The sequence below is a fragment of the Protopterus annectens genome, chromosome 3.part1 (assembly GCF_019279795.1).
Source record: "Protopterus annectens isolate FY-2018-M chromosome 3.part1, PAN1.0, whole genome shotgun sequence".
In the NCBI taxonomy this organism is placed as follows: Eukaryota; Metazoa; Chordata; order Ceratodontiformes; family Protopteridae; genus Protopterus; species Protopterus annectens.
In genome coordinates, this window is record NC_056732.1 from 431,367,784 (window position 1) to 431,390,692 (window position 22,909).

The window sequence follows — 22,909 nt, forward strand, 5'->3', positions numbered from 1 at the left end:
AGTACTTTGTCATCCCCTTTGGTAAAAACTCTGTACCCATGAACTACCACATAGGTGGTAGTCTAGTTAACGCTGAATGTGTGATAAGAAACTTTGGGACCCAGGTGGACACTGATCTCTCCTTTGATAATCACATCACCACAGTAGTCAGGAAATCCTTCTATGTGGAACACCTCATCACAAAAGGTTTCTCATCCAGGAAAAAAAGAGGTAATTGTTCCCCTCTACTCGACACTCATTAGACCCATTATAGAGTACAAAGCGTCTTTTGGAATGTACCTCACAAGACATCTCCAGCAGTGGGAAAGGCCACAGAAGTACCTCACAAAGAGGATTACTGGCCACAAACAGATGCCCTACACTGACTGTCTCAAAAATCTCCAGCTTTACTCCATAGCATATTGCCTACTCTGAAGTGATCTCTGCTTAACATATAAAGTTATGTCAAACCCAGAGCTGTTGGACATGCTACACCTAAAGAAATCCCAATCCCTCCGAGCTACATGCTCTAGGGACCTAAACCTTGTCACCACAATAAACAGGACATGCTGGAGGGATAGATTCCTGTTCCAGAGACTTCCCATACTCTGGGACAAGCTACCCATCTATGTCAAGCAAAGTTCCTCATTAACACTCATTAAGAAGAATCTTGATGAGTGGATGGGAAATAGGAAGTACACCCCGGGGATCACTTCTGTGGCTCTGCTCAACAGGGGCACAGGAAAATAACTTTCTTGGGTGGCATAAGCCAGGAAACCTTGTTGGCTAGACTTACTTAGGCCCTTGGGCCGATAGCCTAGGACCTACCTATGAACCTATGAACCTATAAGTCTTGAACAATTAAGTGTTCTGGTGAAGTTTGAAACAATATGTACACTGAGGTGATGGATTCCACTGCAAATTGTTAAAATAGACTGAATTCATCAGACACAAATATATATATAAATATATCAGTTTACTATCAAAATGTCACAGTGTAAAATATATACATAACATCTAAGAGAAGAGTGAAAGGGAAAATATATGTAAAGTCACAATGTCAAATCTGATGAAGTGAAAATATACGTAAGGTCACAATGTCGAATCTGCTGAACAAATTCATTAGATTCGACATTGTTGCCAAACAAACCACTTGATGTCCATATAGGAGCTCAGGTAAGTAAAACTCCAACCCCTCACATCATGTCTTTGCAGGGGGGGCAAGCCACACTGCAACATCCCCCCTGATAACTATTCCAACTCTGAGATCGCACTACAGTGAGGAAAAGGTTGACTGTCCCAAACTGCAATGTACCACAGTCTCTATGCAGTACTTTGAGTTCAAAGCGAATGCACAGTTCATTTGCTGATATGAATTTTGAACATGGAATGTTCAGCAACATGGAAAATGAAACATTCTTCTTTCGTATTTCCATCTGCAGAGCATCTTCATTTGGCATTTTGATAGTAAACCAAATATATCAATATAAATGTGTATATATATATATATATATATATATATATATATATATATATATATATATATATATATATATATATATATATATATACTAGACACACTCGCACGCACACACACACACACACACACACACACACACACACACACACACACACACACACACACACACACACATATATTCACATGCATGAATATTACAGTGATTTGATTTGCATAATTTCTACTGACTATGTGATTCAGTGAATGTTCAAATGTATAATGTTTCATTTAATTAAAATTATTCAGTATATTTTTACTTGTGTTTTTCTTGTATGAATGTGAAGATTGTATACACAATTAAAGGAGTAAAGGGGCATAACACCTCACATAAAAAATTGTCTTGCATTATGTTTGCTTTGGTTAGGAAGCAGGAATGGGCACATGGTTTGTGTATTATAAAAAAGTATCTGGTTAGACACTTTAGCAACCATTATCAGGATGCATAAAATAATTAGTGTGAAATCCAGCTTTAAAGATTTCAAAACCTAGATTTATTTAAAAGGACAAAATAAAATATGCTTTTCTTCAGCTTAAGGGAATACATAAATCAGCATACACATAGCTTATGAGCAATTCTTCCAGGAAGCAGACAGTTCAAGGAACTTTCACACTTGGCTAGAAATACCTTCCATTTAACATGATTCCTTCTCAGTTAACTGCAGTGCCTTTTACCCCCCCCCCCCCGCCACTTCTATCTCTCTCAGAAAGCTCTCATTTCACAAGCAGCAATGACCATTTTATATGCTGGATTTAGTTAGCTGCACCATGTTTTCCATGGAGCCTTCACTGCCTGCTTAAGTTTAAATCCTATAATTTCCCTCACAGAAGTGCTTCTCTTGAAAGTAACTCCAGATTTAGTGTAAAACCCTTCTGTATATGCCCCAGACACAAGCAATATATTACACAACCTCCCAGTATATAACTATGGGTTAATTAAGGGTTCTGCCTTCAGAAAAAGGGTTTTAGGTCCAGGAAAACCATTTATGTTAAGGTAGCTTTTGCCTGGATGATGGAGAAACCTACAAATGAAAGGGTTGATGGGACAATGTCCATTGAGACAGTTTAGATTTGCTGTCCCACTGCCTGTACAACATTTATAGCATGGAGTTGTCTGCAATCATTACAAGTTTTCTGCCCAAAGATAATATTACAATGTATTGCCGTCCCACTTCATCATTAAACATTCTCTTTCAGTTGCTAACAAATCCCATTCAGTGTTACTGAGTATACTGTTAATGTTGCAAAAGGGTGTTCACCCCCTTCGCCATATACACACACACACAGACACATATATGCTTATATATCTATATATAGTTATCTGTATATATGTATATATATATATATAGAGAGAGAGAGAGAGAGAGAGAATGAGAGAGAAAAAAAAATATATATATATATATATATATATATATATATATATATATATATATAGTCTGTCAATAAACAACAGGTAGCACTATCATCTTTAGTGCTTTAGTGCAAGTCTATGGGTTCTAGTCTCACATGGGGCAGCTTGACTGTTGACACGGCGGCGTGTAGCATAAGGGGGATACTGTACTCCTGAATGTGTTATCCTTCAAATGAGACATTAAATTGAGGTCCTATCTACTTGATGATAGTTCAGGTGGCTGTAAAAGATCCCATGGAACTTATTGAAAAGAGTAGGGGTCCTTTATTTATATACAAAAACAACCCTCTTTTTTATAAAAAAATTACATATTTACAAGTATACAAATATATAGATATACAAATCTGTTTACACATGTTCATAATTTCCTTTATAATCATAACAAAATTTTAACCCTATTAGACCTCCACTCCTTTTTTCCATAGCCACCATCTGAATTTACTTAATATTGCTGCTAAAGTCCATTTACTATTAAACATAATTTAATTTATATTTTCATTCCATACAACCCATATAACATAAATAACTTTTTTGCTATTCTTTTAACATATTCTTTACTTCTATTCTTATAATGTACCTATTCAAGCATACCCATATTTATTTTATCCACTTCTTTTATATATTAAAAATATTCTTCAAATAGTTTTCCCCATAATCTTTTTATTCTTTTACATTTCCAAAACACATGTTCTGTAGTTTCTTCTTTTTGACAGTGTAAACATATTCTATCACTTTTTTATATGGCATATTTTCTTTTTACTAGCAAATTATGCTTGTGTATCTTTACATCCTACTTTCTGATTATACCATTTGTTTCTTATTTTTATAGCATTATTTTTCTCAGGTTAGGTTTTCCCATGGTTTTACATAGTAATATTTTATTATATTTGTATACCATGCTTTTCTATCTTTCTCTACATCTTCAATGTTTATTTTCAACAAAAATATTTTTTCTGAGTAATATTTTATTTCTACATTTGTACACTCATTTTCTCTTGTTTACCATACCCCAACATTTATCATACTTATATTTATACAATTTTATTACTAATATCTCATCTTTTTTTATTTATCCACGTTAACACTATGTACAAATTTAATGAAGAAGCATATCCATCCATTCATCTATTATTCCCATGACAATCAGTGACCTTCAGCACTCTAATTTTCCATAGTGGTTACAGTTTTTACGAGTTCAGGTTGCTATCCAGGCACCCAACCCTCCTCCAATGTATGCACAAAAAGTCTGGCAAACGACACTCATACCTATGGTAAATTTAGAGTGTCCAATCCACCTACTGCATGTCTTTGGAATGTGGGAGGAAACCAGAGCACCTGGAGGAAACTTATGCCAGTACAGGGAGGACATGCAGACTCCACACAGAAGGAACCCCAGTTGAGAATCAAGCCAGTGAACCTCTTCCTGCAAGGTGACAATGCTAACTGCTGCACCACTGTATCACTGCGCCACTTGGAGAAGCATATAACACTGGGTTAATTAACTCTTAACCTCCTTTATTTTCATAGAAAGGTCCTCTTTTTACTCGGTTTAATCTAGAACCCCATATAAATGAAAAAAAAAATATCTGTAATAATTCCATTTCAAATATTGTTGGCAACATAAATACACCTGTAAGTATGCTATTATTACCATCAGTACTGAATGTATCAAATAAGCCTTTTTTCTGAGTGATAATTTATATGTTTTCCAGAAAAGACAGATTTGTTTTATTTTTTTCTACTTTTTTACTGTTGGATTCTACTTACATCTTTATTCCCCAATATTATACCGAACACAGAAACTTCATTCATTGTAAAATATATACCCTCTATCTCTAATACATCAACTAAACCTTTATTTTCTCTTTATCTAAAGCCACCCTTATCACCCGTAGACATTGATTTGTGCAAAGTTTTACTTCTTTTATCTAAACTTATTTTTTTGCAGTTATTATACTGTCATCTGCATATGTTAACAATGCTGGAATTCTTAACTCTTCAGATATTATATACCCTGCTTATTTAATTTTCTAATTTATTTCACATACTATTACATTCATAGCTAATGCAAAGAGTATACAGTTCATTGGACTTCCCTGTCTTACAAAACTCTTCATATGTACTTATTGGCTTAACCAGCCATTTTTAAGTATTTTTACTTTATTATTATTATATGCTGACATACATGATTTCCTAACTTATTCACGTATATTATATTATTTTATTATTACCAATAAGATTTCATGTCCAGTGGTGTTAAATGCCTTATTAAGGTCTCTTATCATGATTTTTGCATATTCTTTTCTATTCATAATATCATCTACAATTTATCTATCATTATTAATTTTTGACAACCCATCCCCTTTATACTATATATACTGTCTTCCATAATATTTTCCATTTTATTTTCAAATCTCATTTGTATTATTTTCATAAAGATCATATAATCCTTATTATTCAATACTATTGGTCTCAAGTGTTTTTAATTGTCTTCTGTCTTCCTTCTTCCGTATCAACATACTTATTTCACTACATAATTATTTACACATAAAACCTTCATTTAACTATTTTTTCATAACATTTAAAAATATTTTTGCCAATCTCTTCAATTTTTATACATTTCATATCCTATTCTGTCTAGTCCTGTAGTAGTCTTTATGTACTTGTCCTAACATTTTATCTAGTTATTTTAATGAAATCTCCTTTTAGCTCCTTATTCTCATTTTCTGTTAACTTTTTTACTTTCTATGTTTTTATTCACTAACTTCTTTTTTCTTTAAACTTTTCCTGAACATACTGTGCTACATTATTTTTAATCTGTTCCTGACTTCTTTCTGTATCTCCTTTGACCTTTTTATTTCTTTCATATACTACCATCTTCCTTTACTAATCTGCTTAAGTAGCTCAATACTTCTTATCTTTTTCCTTTCTAAAAATATATCTTTGCTTATATATAACAATTCAAATTTTTCTTGATTACTTTCATATAATTCTTTTTGTCAAAGTACTTTCTAACCTGTTATAAATCTTCAAATGTGTCATTATATGTTCTTTTATATTTTCTCTCTCTACTTTTCTCACAACATATTGCCCCTGTAAAAAACATATTTTATATTTTCCCTTAAATATCAAACAACATTCAGACCAACTTTTATAAAATGCTCTCATAGTAATATGAACCTTCTGTCTCTATATTACTAATGTCGTTCCTTTTTCATTCTGTGCTTTCTCGTGTATCCATTTTATTCCTTTGCCTATTTTTATATGTTCCTTGTTTTTCTTTATCTCTAACCATATTGCAAGATGATCAAAAAATCCTGTTTCAGCTTCCTCCCCTTTTCCTATAACTAAACTTTCTAGTACTGTACAATAACCTGTTTCAGTTCTTTATATACCCCTTTTGTCAGTCCATGTATTTTTGTGCCAACGTTTTAACTTACCATATCTTATAACTTCTAACATGTTTCTTATATCATTTCCTTTCTTTTTACACTTACATTTTAAATCACATCTAAAATTGTCTGTTATTATAATATTGATATTTAGCATGAGCTAGTCTAAAATCTGATGAAATAAGCTTTCCCTTTCTTTACAATTAGTATAAGCATATAATGTTATAATTACATATACTTGTTCTTTCCATTCTAAATCTGTTTTGGTTAATTTTCCCATTTTGCTAAAGTTACATTTAATATCTTTACTATATTTCTACAGGATGCAGCTATTCCAGAATATCACTCATTTCCCAAACTCCAGATTATCTTTCCTCCGCATAGTTTCTCTGTTTGTAATCTTTCTTCATTTTTTTTTTAATATCGTGTCTTCTAATATAATTACATTTGCATCACATGTATTATACCACTCCAAAATCCCTATTCTTCTTACTGTATTCTTAATACTATTTTTTACAGAAGGTATTCTAATTTTTTTTCATTTTCCTTAGATTCATGGTTTCATAAGTTCATAGCTAGTTACTAGACTAGTTTCCATAAAAGGCTACTCTAAGTCAAGCCAATTTCCCTTCCAAAGGTAAGAATCAAACACTGTACCTTATATCTGTGAGTCAAACATCTTAACCATATTACCAACCCCCAGTCATTAGCTGTATATGTTTTTTAACCCATTTCCTTTCATTTTGTTTTGTACTTACACCTTTAAATTTGCTTCTGTTGTCTTTTACCCTTTTACCAATAGAATTATTTTTCTTTTACTACCTCCCAATTTATGCATTCATCACTTACTTCAGAAAGTTGTTCTATGTCCTCTTTATTATTTTTTCTCATCTATTGTTGCTTCTATTTCTACTACTTCTAAACTTTCTTCTCTTTGTTTACTTCCTTCTATTTTTTCTTTATCCTTAATCTTATTTTCATTTTTGCAATTCAACCATAAATGTCCATTTTTTTACATTATAAAATTTTTACACTATAACATTTCAAGTCACATTTTTATACTATGTCTCATTCACCACAACTATTTTTTTCACAATTATTTATCAAATTTTCTTCTTTTGCAAAAAAAAAAAAACATGCTTTCTGTTGTATGTAATATTTTATGACATCCCTATTCCCCACAGCATTTGTCAGGCTTGGTATAAGTATATTTTTTTCTCTTTTAATTTGTAACACAATATTATAATCCCACCCATGAGTCCATAAATCCCTTTTGTCATAAACGTTTGCAATGCCCAGTACTTTTGTACATACATTTTTCAAATGTATTTTCAAAGTCTCTCTCCCTGTGTTCAAAATTGTATATGAATTTTCTTTTTGTTTCCCTGTTAAATGCTTGTATCACATAGAAACTCAATAGGTTACAGTCTTTTATCATATACTCCAAGAAACTTTTAATTGAAAAAACAGTCTCAACTATAATATCATAAAAAAATCTCTTTGTTAATAGGAATAAATGCTTTTACCATATGTGCTTTTACACCCAAAGGAGCTATTAAATTTCCCACACTTCATACTTGCCCATTTATTTATCTTCTTTACTTTGCATTCTTACTGTGTACTTTGTTCTTCCTTTTTTTCTGCCTTCTTTCTGCTACTCCACTTTTGCCTTCTTTTACTTTCTCTGCATATGTTTTCTTTTCCATCTCACCAATATTTTTCAGGATTATCTCTGCATTCTAATTTTATATTTTCTCCAAAATGTCCCCCCAGGAAACAACTCTTTCATTTTCTGACTCAGCCAACACTTCCTTAAATAAATCATCCCACAACCCTCCTGACTGGAGGTTTGTAATTATACATCCATTATTTGCTGACTCATCTCCATTAAACAGATTTATTATTTATTTTATTTATTTTACATTTGTTGACTGGGATAGCCTGACTGGATACATGTCCATTTTCAGGGGAGGCCCGGGGAGAAAAGCTCCACACAATAATGTGATATATACAATACAACAGACAGCCAGTTTATAGAATACAAGAGTCACACTATTTATACATATTTTTAAATCAGAAAATAACACTGTACAAGTGTAGGACAGAAGACAGAAGAAATAATTAAAAAATTCTTACTGTTAAGAGTTAGGTAGGAAAGAGCAGGTCATGAGGTAAAATGTAAGTGGTGGCAGGAAGATGTGAGGGGAAGAGGGGGTTTGATAGGAAAATAGGGAGGGAAGAAGAGATAAATAGTAAGCTGATAAAGGGATGGTGAGAGAGGTGTGAAGAGACAAAGATGAGTACTAGGTTAAGGGGGAGGTTACAGGGGCAAGTAGTTAGGTGGGTAAGGTAGTGTTTAAGAGAGGTTTTGAAATTAGGAGTCTGGGATAGGCTTCTTAGAGTCAAGGGAAGCCTGTTCCAGAGGATGGCTGGAGAGTAGCTATATAAGTTTTGTCCTACACTTTTCTTAGGTTTGTAAATTTGTAAAAGATGTTGATCAGAGCTCCTTAAACATCAATTGGGAGTGTAATAGGAGACTAGTGAAGAGAGACTAGGACAGGAAAGTGGTTTGTTAAGAATGATGTGAATGGTAAGAAGTTGGATATATTTGAGATGGTTTGGTAAGTCAAGCCAGTGTAGTGACTTGAGGGCAAGACAGTGTTAAGATTTGTAAGACAAGTTTGCAGCAAATCTAGCCACTTTGTTGTAGGTAGATTCAAGTTTAGAGAGAAGTGTAGACTGAAGATTAGTAAAGATTTGTGTGCTATAAAAGATATTAGGGAGGAGATAGGCATTGACAAGGGTTATTCTAGTTTCAGGAGTAAGACATTTTTTATTTCTATAAAGAAGACCAAGCCTTTGATTGGTTCTCTTTATAAAGTAATGTATCTGAAGGGCAAATTTGAGTTGGTCATCAATAATTACTCCAAAGAGCTAAGTATGGGTTTCTGGAGCTATTATAGTGTTGTTGAGTGAAGAGATGGTGAAGGAGGATTTAAGAGAGAGATGAGATTTTGGGATAAAAAGTAATAACTTTGCTTTTCTGGGGTTAAGTATAAGAAGTTGAGTTAGCCAAGTTTTGGTAAGGTTAAAAGATGTTTGTGTGAGGGTTTGTAGATCAGTAGGATTGTCAGCTATAGAAATAATAGTAGAGTCATCTGCGTACTGTATGAGAGATGACTGGGGACAAGATTTGTGAAGATCATTAGTAAAGATATTAAAAAGAGGGGTCCAAGGATGGAGCCCTGAGGAACACCTGTGTTAATAGGGAGAAAAGGAGAGAGAACAGAGAGTCATTTGACAGATTGCTACTGGTCTGAGAGGTAGCTGCTAAACTGAGAAATAGTTGTTGGGGAAAGGTTAAGTTGAGAAAGTTTTGAAAGAAGGATAGAATAAGAAACTGTGTCGAAAGCTTTGGACAGATCTAGGAATAGACAAGAAATGAGTTTATTATTGTCTCTGGCTTGGGAGATAGTATTGGTGAAAGAGATAAGTGCAGTGGAGGTGCTATGTTGAGGACGAAAGCCATGTTGGGTAGGGGTGATCAGATTGTATTGTAGTAGGTGGGCCAAGATTTGTTTGTGTATACAATGTTCAAGGACTTTGGAGGGGGGAGAAAGTATAGCAAATGGTCGAAAGTTTGAGAGTTCTAAAGAGATGCCACCCTTTTGTATAGGAATAGTATAATTTTTTTTCCAAAGGGTTGGAACAGTTGATTCAGTGATAGAATGGTAAATTAGGATGTAAACTGGGTATGCTATGGATAGTGCAGTATGTTTTACGAAGATATATGGAAGGTTGTCTGCTGATGAGGAACAGGGTTTTAGCTTGAGGAGGAGTTTTCTAGTGTAGCTAGTAGGGGCTGTTTTTAGGGAGAGGAGGTAGTTAACCTAAGGTGTTGTTCTTGTAGTGTGTGGGGGGTGGGGTAGGGACGAATTTTGCATAAGTTGACTTATAGTGTTGATAAAATATGAGTTAAAGGAGGAGGCAGTTTTGCGGGGTGAGTTATTGGGACAAGAGTTGGGTGGTGATGGGTTACCTGGGTGGAGAATTTGGTTAACAGTGCTCCAGAACTTTTTAGGGTTACTGGATTGTGATGATTGAGGCTGGTGATAGAAATTCTTTGTATCTTGATTAATCTGCTTTCTAGTGAGATTACGGAGTTCCCTGTAGGTTTGGAAATGGCTTGGAGATTTAGTTTTGGACCAGAGTTTCCATGCAGAGTCTCTTTTCTGCATGACAGTATGAGTTGTGTGTGATAGCCAGGGAGAGTTATGGGATTTGACTCTGACAGTACATAAAGGGGCAAGAGAGCATGTTAAGAAAAGTGGAGTTAAAGAAAGAGATAGCATCATCTAGGGGTAATGTAAAGAGTGAGGTCCAGTTAATTTGAGAGAGGATGTGATTCAATGTGTCAGGGTTAAAAGTAGATAATTTTCAGATTTATTTGTATTTGTGAGGTTTGTGGATATGGGGGAGATTCTGATGGTTTGCATGGGGCAGTGATCACTGATGGAGTCAGGTAACGTATCAGTATAAGAGTAGAGGTTGGGACTGGTAACAAGGATCCAGTCAATGATAGAGCTATAGTTGAGGATTTGTTAAGAAATGTAGGAGAGGAGATGAGATGGATGAAACCATATAGGTTTATGCTAGCAGAAGGTGAGTTACTGGTAAGGGTAAGCCAATTGATGTTAACATCATGCAATATAATGGTTTCATTGGGGATATGGTCAGATAACCAGTTAAGAATCTGTTCAAGTATGGGTATATTGTCACCAGATGGTATATAGATGGCAGCAACTGTTATGGTCTTGTGGGGATTAAGTTTAAATTTGGCTATTAGAAGCTCAGCAGGGAAGAAGGAGGGAGGTGGGTTAGAAAGGGGAGTTAGGGTGAGAAAGTTGGAATACAGAATAGCAACACCACCTCCTTTCTTATGGGTTCTGTCTATATGAAGAATGTTGTATCCAGGGGGAGGAATTTTTTGTCAGAAATATGAGGTTTAAGCCAGGTCTCTGAGAGAGTGACTATGTTGGGAGAGTACTGAATTATCAAAGTGTGAAATTCTGTAATTTTGCTCAGGATACTGTGGATATTGATAGAGAGGAAAGAGAGATGGTTAGGAAGATACTTGCCAATATTTGCAGGAGTGTGTGAGGTTTTGGAAGGAGCAGTCTGCTTAGCTTGAAGGCCAAGGTTTGGTGAATGTCACCAGAGAGTACGAGAGTGTAAGATGAGTGAGAGAGATAGGATATAAGTGAGTATGGGTTGATTAATTTCAGTTTTACATGGTTAGTTGTGGGAGTTGTGGGAGGTAGTTTAATTTTAGGTAAGTGGAATTCAGATAAGGAAAAGAGTGAGAGTGATATAGTGAAGAAGTGGTGTGTATTTGATTGAGTAGTGTAGTAAGAGGAAGTAGGGGAATTAGGATGGAGAGTGAGATGTATGGGGAAAGAAGTAAAAGAAGAACAGTGAAAAGAGGGAAAATAAGGGGAGGAGAGAGAGGGAGAGGACAGAAGAGGTCATAATAGTGTGAAAAGTAGTAAGGTGTGAGTAGAAGTAATAGGGTTACAAAGATGGAGTGAAGAGAGGAGTGTAAGTTAGGGAGAGAAAGTGAAGGTGGAGGTAGTACAAGTGGAAGTGATAATGTAAGTATAAGAGGTTGGAGAGGTGGAAGGAGGGAGAGGGTAAAGAGAAGTTAGAATTATAAGAAGAAAACAGTGTATGAGGGGTAAGGGTAATGCTGAGTAGGAGGAGTGTGTTTAGACTGGATAAAGATCAGGAAGAAATGCAATGTTAGTATATTGTAAGGGATGGGTTCTAGTGGGAGGAGTATGTCTCAACTGGAGAAACAGAGCAGGAAGTGATAGAGGGAGGATAAGTGGGTGTGGTGTGTAGCTATAAAGGATATTGATATGGGGTGGGTGGGAATGGGGACAGGGTAGGGGAGTGAAGTGAGCTCGAGCATAGCGAGGGCAAACAGAGTGGAGTAGGCCCAAATACAGCAGAGAGCCAGATTAAAAAAAACAATGTGTAATGAAGCAGAAAGAGCAGGGTGAGCTGTCGTAATGTTCTAAAGAGGAGAGTAAAAAGGTTCAGTGAGAGAGCAGGCTAACAGAGTACAGCAGGGCAGGTATAAAGGGTAAGACTAGGTGTGTAGGACAGAGGAGACTGACTGAGAGTCTGAAAGGTTGAGGGGAGGAGATAGTGGGGATAACAAGGAAAAATCAGAGAAATAATAAGTGCAGAGTAGACAAGTAAGGTCAGTGAGGAGGATAAGTAAAGTGATGAGAAACTGTGAGAGAGGCTAGTTGAGTTTCAGGAATATCAGGGATGGGGGGAGGCTGAGGTTTGGTTCAGGGGTGTGCAGGTAGCCTGACAAACACCAAAAATAAATACAGTAGAAAATAATTATCTACTGCACATACTCCACTGAGGTGGAAGAGTGTAGAGTTGAGTCATGTAAACCTTCAAGTTGAACCTCTTTTCGAGTGGGAGATGGGGAGTGATAACTTGCTTTACCAATAATGAGCAGGAAAAGCTTCCAACCTAAAAAAGAGAGAGGCAAGATAGGCAAAAATAAGTATATGGGGAATAAAAATGGAAAAGAGGAGAAGGGGAAAATAGTCAGGAATGGAGGTAGAGGTAGGTCAGGAGAACAGGGTGGAAGAAGAGTGGGTTAGTCAGAAACTAGATGGAGATAGAGATTAGTAGGAAGAAATGGGGAAAAGCAAGATTGGACAGAGTTTAGCTGGAGTAAGTAGACAATGCACAGTATTCTTTAAATGCAGTACAGATAAACTACAAAATCCATTTTAAAAATTGCTACTATCAAATATAGAACATTTCCAACCACAGCAAGTATAGGGAAAATACCATACAGGAAATATAGCCACTGCTGTGAGATGCAAACTTACAAGGAAAGTACAATACATGCAGCTAGCTTAAATAAGAGATAAGGTGTCTGTCATAAAAGGATGAGAAATCCACAATACAGCTTTGTATAGAAATGCAGACTCTATCTTGGTTGTTATAAAGTTGGCATTCATATGATAGAAGAAAAATACAAGCTTTAGGGACTGTTTAAAATGTTAGTCAGTAAAAAGTTGCATGATAAAATAATAATATATGTATTAAAAGAGCAGCTGCAGAAAATGAGAATGTGGTAATCACTTTATAATAATTGACTCACACTCAGCCAAAAGTTTAAAGCTTATGAAAGAAGCACCGTACCATCAAAGTTGAATTAGAAACACTAACACATTGGTCCGATAACTGCTATATGCAAACAAATGCTACTGCTAATGTAGAAGCCAATATCAGCTAAAAGGCAGTAGGCAAGTGTAAAAAGCTCATTGAGCAAGAATCGCAATCCAGGCAATGTATTTACACTAACATTCAGTAAACATTCCGTTAATGCATGATTGCAGAAAGACTAGCAATGCTACAAGAGTGATAATGCCTCTAACAGCCAGACACTCACAGTCTTCAAATAACCAGATAAGTACACATCTAGGTGCAAAGCAGTAGGACACAGGTGGCAGGTGAGTTAAATGCAGGAAAATAGCAGGCACTGGAATAAATGAACAGTTTAATAAAGCATATTGACCAATAATCACAATCCAGGCAATGTATTTACACTACCATTTGGTAAACATTCAGTTAATGCCATGAATTGCATAAAGACTAGCAATGCTACATGAGTGAATAATGCCTCGAATGGGCAAACACTCCTAGGCTTCAAATAACCAGATGAGTACACATCTAGGTGCAAAGCAGTAGGACAAAGGTGTCAAGTGAGTTAAATGGAAGAAAATAGCAGGCATTAGAATAAATGAAAAGTTTAATGACAAGTTAAAGTGGCAAACCTTCGTTAGGATAAAACCTAACAAAAGCCGCTAACTACTGATTTATAAAGCAGGTTGTCGTCCAAGTCTGATCATCAGTAACACAGTACATTACAGTTTACAGATAAAAAAATCATGTATAACAATCCCTATCTACAGACTATAACAGCACTTTATTGAATCGTTTGTGGCTGTTGTACACCACCGGGAACCAAACCAGACCTCGAGGAAGGCTAGTAGTGGTGAAAGATGGCACAGGATGCCACAGTAAGGGATTTGTATCCCACAAGGAATTATGGGTAAGGATGGATAGTGTAAAGCATGAATTACATTGTGAATGAGTACCACAAGGAAAGGATGTACGACTGTTAGGCCTGAATACAGCAGAGAGCCAGATTAGAAAAACAATGTATAATGAAGCAGAAAGAGCAGGGTGAGCTGTCATAATGTTCTAAAGAGGAGAGTAAAAAGGTTCAGTGAGAGAGAGCAGGCTAGCAAAGTACAGCGGGGTAGGTATAAAGGGTAAGACTAGGTGTGTAGGACAGAGGAGACGGATTGAAAGGTTGAGGGGATAAGATAATGGGGATAGCAAGGAAAAAATCAGAGAAATAATAAGTGCAGAGTAGAAAAGTAAGGTCAGTGAGGAGGATAATTAAAGTGATGTGAAACTGTGAGGGAGGCTAGTTGAGTTTCAGGAGTATCAGGGATGGGGGGAGGCTGAGGTCTGGTTCAGGGGTGTGCAGGTAGCCTTACAAACACCAAAAATAAATACAGCAGAAAATAATTATCTACTGCACATACTCCACTGAGGTGGAAGAGTGTAGAGTTGAGTCCTGTAAACTCAAGTTGAACTTCATTTCGAGTGGGAGATGGGGAGTGATAACTTGCTTTACCGATAATGAGCAGGAAGGGCTTCCAACTCCACTGAGGTGGAAGAGTGCAGAGTTGAGTCCTGTAAACCTTTAAGTTCAACTTCTTTTCAAGTGGGAGATGAGGAGTGATAACTTGCTTTACCAATAATGAGGAGGAAAGGCTTCCAACTGTTATTAGAAAAAAAAAATCCTGTATAACAATCCCTATCTACAGACTATAACAGCACTTTATTGAATCATTTGTGGCTGTTGCACACCACCAGGAACCACACCAGACCACGAGGAGGGATAGTAGAAACATTTATTGAAACACTCATCAGAATCCTACACACATTCTCCTGTTTAGATATTTGCTTTCTCCTCCATTTCTTTCACTACTCTATCATCTCTCTCTCTAACTCTCTCTCTCCATCTGCCTATCTATTTTGCCAGTCTGCCTCTGCACCAGGAATAAAAACAGTCCCACTCGCAACAATGTCAAGTAGCTTTTTTAAATCTGTATATATATCATACAATTCATATTTTTACTTATTTACAATATTTACATATATTAACATCATTCAATACATTGATATTTCCATTTTAAGTATTCCCTCCACTATTTTACCCACAACCAAAACCACTTTTTTCCAGTATTTTTGTCACTGTCATTTTCCATTGCATCTGATTTCATTAAGTCTTTCATTCTATATAGTTCATGTATGTTACATAGAATATGATTCTGTCCATTTTCTTAGCCTCATTCTGGGATCTTGTCCTATGAAACCCATACTCATCTCTATGTTTAACATTTTAAAATTTAAATAACTTTTAATCAAATCATGTTTACATACTTCCTTCCCAGTTTTTGAATTCTTTCACATTAAAAAAAAATGTAGTTTCCAATTCTTTACATTTATTACATATTCAATCCTGTTTTGTCTTGTATTGCATATTTGCCCACACTAGTAATGTTCCTATGGGCAACCTCCACAAAAAATTATTGCATTATTCATATATATATATATATATATATATATATATATATATATATATATATATATATATATAATTTCGGTATCTTATCAGTATTGCTTTCTTCTTACCTATTTGTAATTCTTTCCATGGATCCACTGAATAAAAGTATATCATAATGTTAACATGCCATTCTTTTCTGTTCTTTTCTATCACATTCTTTTTTAATTTCCAGATTACAATTTTACTGTAAAATGCTTTCATTTCTTCATTAATAACACATTTACTTCTTATTTTTAATGTCTATTTCTTACAAAATGTATGTATATTTTCAATACATTATTGTTTCTGACAAATCTTTATTATTTTTCATTATTTCTTTTAGCATTTTACACATAATTAAAGAGTCTGCATGCACAATAGGATTTATCAGCCCCAGTTCCCTTGTTCATCTTTCATATACAAAATTCCTCTCCTGAGTTCAATCTTGACCCCCAAATAAATGAAAAAAAATAGTCTACATGATTTCTTTTTCATATTTCATTGGTATCATATAAATATTGGCAACATAAGCCATTGTACCTGATATTATGGCATTTATTAAATATACTCTGTTTTTGTATGAAAACCTATATGTTTTCCAGAATGTAATCATGTCTCTGATTGCTTTAATAACATTATCCAAATGTTCATGTCTGTATTCTGTCCTTCCAAATACTATTCCTAAACTATCTATACTCTTTTGATTATATTCCACACTTGCTATAATACATTCATACCTAAATCCCTTGTTTTTCTCTTTATTTATGCTTAAACCAATTTTTTTCAACCATGAACTCAATTTTTCATTATTTTCCATCTAGATATTATTTTTTGCTATTACTACAATATCATCAGTGTACGTATACATTATTGGTAACTATATATTCTCTATCATTCTATATCCTTCCTTACTTGACATTTTATTTATTTCCATTACCACTGTATTCATAATTATAGCAAAAATCATTGTGCTTGCAGGATATCCTTGCTTTATACCACCCTTTATTTTCAAATTTTCCCCAACTCAACTGTTTATGTTCAGTTTCACATAATTCTTTTCATATACTGATTTAATTACTTGTAATATTTTTCACTTATGTTATATGCTTGTAAAATTTCCAATAATGCTTTATACTGAATATTATCATATGCCTTACTGATATCACGTATCATTATTTTTGTTTAGTTGTTTTTAATAATAATGCCATAAATTACTTCCCTTATTATCAAAAATGGGTCTTGACTCCCCTTTTCTTTTCTCACAAACAAATTCTGATCATATCATCTTTCTATTTTACATTGTAGTCTTTTAGTAACTATGCTTATAAAAATTTTATAGTCTGTGTTATTCAGTGTAATTGTTCTCCACCTTTTATTTTATCTTTATCTCCTTCCTTTAATATAAATTTTATCACACCTGTTCAAATTTCTTTATATTTAATACTCTTTCTAGCCACTTATTCATTTCTTTTAGAAGCACCATTTTTTGCAAGTCATACATTTCTTTATGTATACTATATTCATTTCCATCAAAACCTATAGCTGAAGTAATGTTAATATATTTCATGATCTCATTCAACTCGTGTGTATATATATATATATATATATATATATATATATATATATATATATATGTGTGTGTGTGTGTGTGTGTGTGTGTTTCTGTCTAAATATTCATTATTTTCCTTATTTAATTTGCCATTATAAATATATTCTATGTTAATTTCTTTTTTACTGTATAAATATTTAATACATATTCTTTAATTATGTCATATGTTTCTCCTTTTTTAACTTATGTCCTTTCTTTATTTTTAATTCTCTTATTATCTTTCCTTCTTTTACTATCTTGCATAAGTATGGTGCTAATTTTTTTTTTCTTATAAGCAATATTTTTGCTTATATAACAATTTATTAACCTTATCCTGATTTCTTCTATATAATTCTTTTTCTTTTTCATAAAATGACTTTTTCTTCTTTATCATGTCTTAAAATATTTCTTGACTAAATATTTTGTATTCTATTTTTTCTTTTTTTCTTTTCTTTTCTATACATTCTAACAATACTTTTTTTTATTTCATTTTGAATTGAATCCACCATATTGTCTAATTTTTGTAATAATCTCTCATACTTATATGTCATTGCCATACTTCTGTAATTTCTCTTCTTTCTCCTGAATCTCTTTTTCATTTACTTTTTTTTATACCTCTTCCTATTTTAATATATTCCTCATTTTCATTAAATCCTATCCAAATGCCACATGATCAGATAACCCATTATAGTTAATTACTTTTTGCATAATTGTGGGCCTTCTGATATGAAAAAATAATTTCTGTCTTAATTTCATTTTTTTTTGTAAGCCCAATGTTTATTCTTCCATATTTTATTTTTTGACTTTTCATAATTTCTGTAACCATTTCAACATCACAACTATTTTTTTTTCTCAAATTACAATTAAAGTCATCTCTCATTATCATGTCCACATTAACACAGACATAATTAGGTATGATTTTAAACATTGTTTCTCTTTCTTTTTTGTCACATGTGCATATAAAACAATTAGTCTATATACATATTTTTCCATCTTATATCCACTACTATTATTCGGCCCAGTTATATTACTGTAATATCTAATAGTTTTATATTTTCTTGACAAAGTATATATATATATATATATATATATATATATATATATATATATATATGTATGTATATATATATATATATATATATATATATATATATATGTGTGTATGTATATATATATATATATATATATATATATGTATGTATATATATATATATATATATATATATATATATATATATATATATATATATATATATATATATATATATATATATATATATATATATATATATATATATATATATATATATATATATATATATATATATATATATATATATATATATTTATTCACTTTATAATCCCAGAATACTGAAATATCGAATTTCAGTATCTCGAGACTATAAGCCAAAACTTACAAACCTGAAACCGCAAAACTGTGAAATTCAAAACTGTGACTGTCAAAAAAAAAATCTACACCACACAAACACAAATACACCTACCTACATACATGATCCAAAAATCTGGCATACTTAATTTCTTTTCTATAACTTTTAAACTATTAGATATTAAAAAAATAGTATATTTCTGTCCTAATTGCATTCCTTTTCTAGGTCCAGGGGTTATTCTCCCATACAATTTAACTTTTCAATTCTCATAAATTCTTTAACCATTTTAACATCACATACAATTAAAATCATCCACCACTATAATGTCCATATTTATACAGACATATTCAAGAATAGTTTCAAACATAATTTCTCATTTCTGTCTTTTTTGTTATGTATGCATATAACACTATAATTCTGTACACATATTTTTTTCTATCTCAAATCTCAAGTTATTACCATAATTCGTTCTCGTTCTACTATGGTTACAGATAGTATTTTAATGCTTTCCTGACATAATATATATATGCCCAAGCATGTTTCTTTCCCCATATTCTAAACTGTCCCACCATTCCATAGTTTTTCAGTTTGTGTTCTTTCTTCCTCTGTTAAGAATCTGACATCTTCTAAAACAATAATATGTGGGTCTACTGCAGCACACCATTGCAATATACCAATTCTCCTCTTAAGATTTTTCATACTGTTCACATTTAAAGCTAATTTCAGCTTTTAAGAACAGTTAATACAATGACATTTTTATCCCTTCCCTTTCTTATTTTCTCTAAGCATTATATTTTAAAATGTTCTTTTCCTTTCTTTAACTCTTTCTCCTATTGAATTATTTTTATTTCTTACTATGCACCAGTTAACTTCTTCCTCACTTGTCTCCTCAGTTTCTTTTTCCTTGTTACTTTCTTCAATTTTATGTACAGCTTCATTATTAGTCACATCTGTTTGTATGTTTTCTTGTATAGCACATTCTCTTTCTCTTCTATAACTTTATTTTCATTTTCATTTTCTTGCACATTTATTCTGTATTCTAGGCATGGATGGCCAGTATCACCAAATTTTTTCTGCACTTTAAATCACATTTTTTTGCATTATGCCCTGTTTTACCACATATATAACATCTTTTTATCATATCCAGTGATTAAATGTTCATGCCTCCACAGAAATAAAAAGTCCTTGTTTGACCCCTGTATTTCACAAAACTCCTATTACCATGAACATTAATAATACTAGGTACATGCATAACATTATAATTTTCCATTTTCAGTATTACCCCACATTCTCATCCCCACAGTCCACTTTCGTCATATATTTTTGTAGTGTCCATTACTTCACTGTATACAGTTAACAAATGTTCTTTCAGTTCTCTTGCTTCAACTTCAGTTCTAAACTGGATCATTATTTATTTTTTGTTTGTCTGTAAAAAGCTTGCACCACATATTCTGACCATGGATAAATATTTTTCTTTTGCTCATATGCACTCATTTTCCATGGCCTGTCCAGTCTCAAATATCAAGTCACAAAAAGTCTCTTTATTAATTAAAATAAATGCTCTTACCCTTTTGCTTTGACACCCAGAGGTTCTAGGAATGAATCCCAAACCTCATTCCTGTCCAAACTTTCTTCTTTTTTACTGTCCACATGTACTATATACTTCTTCTTTGTTTCTTTCATTTCTTCTTTCTTCTTTGTTTTTTCTCCAACAGTTTGTGCATAAGTTTTTATCTCTGGAACTTTTTCTGGCACAGTCTCTTATTCTCCTTTTTCTTCCTCTATTTTCCATGATGTCACTCCATGAAATTACTGCTCCATTTTCTGGCTCACTTTGGTTTACCATTTCATCCAAATAATCATTCCACAACCCCCCCCCCCCCCCCGATGGGAGGGTTGTAATTATGCATTGTTGAGCTGTAACTGTCTCTCCTTCAAACAATCTCCACTGAAAGTTTTCCTCTGAATCCATCTCTGTTTCAGCTACAATCTCCTTTTCCTTCAATATCACTTTTTTTTTCTGCACCTACTTTATCACAATAAAAACTTCTGGTAGAGATTCTACTATTTCAGCTACATTTTCAGCAACTTTCACTCCAGTTTCAGCAAAAACTAAATGAACCTTCTTTTCTCCCTGTTCCTCCTGGTGCCTCCATGCCTGAACAGGAAACAGGAAGTCAGGTTGTGTAACACACAAACTCTGCCATGGCCAAATTTCCCCTAGTAGTATAAATATCACCTTAGGTCTCCCCTGAAAAGAGACTACTAGCCTAGCAGAAATATCCCTGTGTGTGTGTGTGTCTGTGTGTGTGTGTGTTTATATATAAAGAGAGAGATAGATAATAGACAGGTTAAGTATATATAGATATATACACACATATACGTATAGATATATGTATGTATATATATATATATATATATATATATATATATGTGTGTGTGTGTGTGTGTGTGTGTGTGTGTCTGTGTGTGTGTGTGTATGTGTATATATATCTATATATATTTATTTCTCTCTTTCTGTATATATATATATATATATATATATATATATATATATATATATATATGGTTTACCATTGAAGGTCGAATGTGACACCATCGAATGATGGTATCATCAACCCCTTTCCACGAAACCGACAATGTCAAATTCCGACATTGTCGAAATACAAATCAGCATAAACCACGGAATGGGCTTTAACATGGTTCAAGATGGGGGTGACATTTGTATTTCGACAATGTCAGGTTCGACATTGTCACCATTCAACCTCCTGACATCAACTAAAGTGGGTTCAACCAAACTGACCAAGACCTTCTAAGTGCAAACCATACACATGCACACACACACACACACACACACACACACACACACACACACACACACACACACACACACACACACACACACACATACACATGTATATATGCATATAAACACTGACACAAACTTTAAAATTAATTAGATTTATTCAGCTCACAATTGAATCAAGATAAAATGTAGTCAGAAAAGGAACAAGGCAGCATAGGATCATAGGATCAAAGGACTTTACTAGGTTATTGGTCCAGAGACCCTTACAAGCCTAGCCAAGAATTTAGGCCATGTTCCGACAAGTCAGCACCTGATGTCCCTGTTCAGCAGGGACACAGGTGGAAGTCCATATTTATACAGACATATTCAAGAATAGTTTCAAACATAATTTCTCATTTCTGTCTTTTTTGTTATGTATGCATATAACACTATAATTCTGTACACATATTTTTTTCTATCTCAAATCTCAAGTTATTACCATAATTCGTTCTCGTTCTACTATGGTTACAGATAGTATTTTAATGCTTTCCTGACATAATATATATATGCCCAAGCATGTTTCTTTCCCCATATTCTAAACTGTCCCACCATTCCATAGTTTTTCAGTTTGTGTTCTTTCTTCCTCTGTTAAGAATCTGACATCTTCTAAAACAATAATATGTGGGTCTACTGCAGCACACCATTGCAATATACCAATTCTCCTCTTAAGATTTTTCATACTGTTCACATTTAAAGCTAATTTCAGCTTTTAAGAACAGTTAATACAATGACATTTTTATCCCTTCCCTTTCTTATTTTCTCTAAGCATTATATTTTAAAATGTTCTTTTCCTTTCTTTAACTCTTTCTCCTATTGAATTATTTTTATTTCTTACTATGCACCAGTTAACTTCTTCCTCACTTGTCTCCTCAGTTTCTTTTTCCTTGTTACTTTCTTCAATTTTATGTACAGCTTCATTATTAGTCACATCTGTTTGTATGTTTTCTTGTATAGCACATTCTCTTTCTCTTCTATAACTTTATTTTCATTTTCATTTTCTTGCACATTTATTCTGTATTCTAGGCATGGATGGCCAGTATCACCAAATTTTTCTGCACTTTAAATCACATTT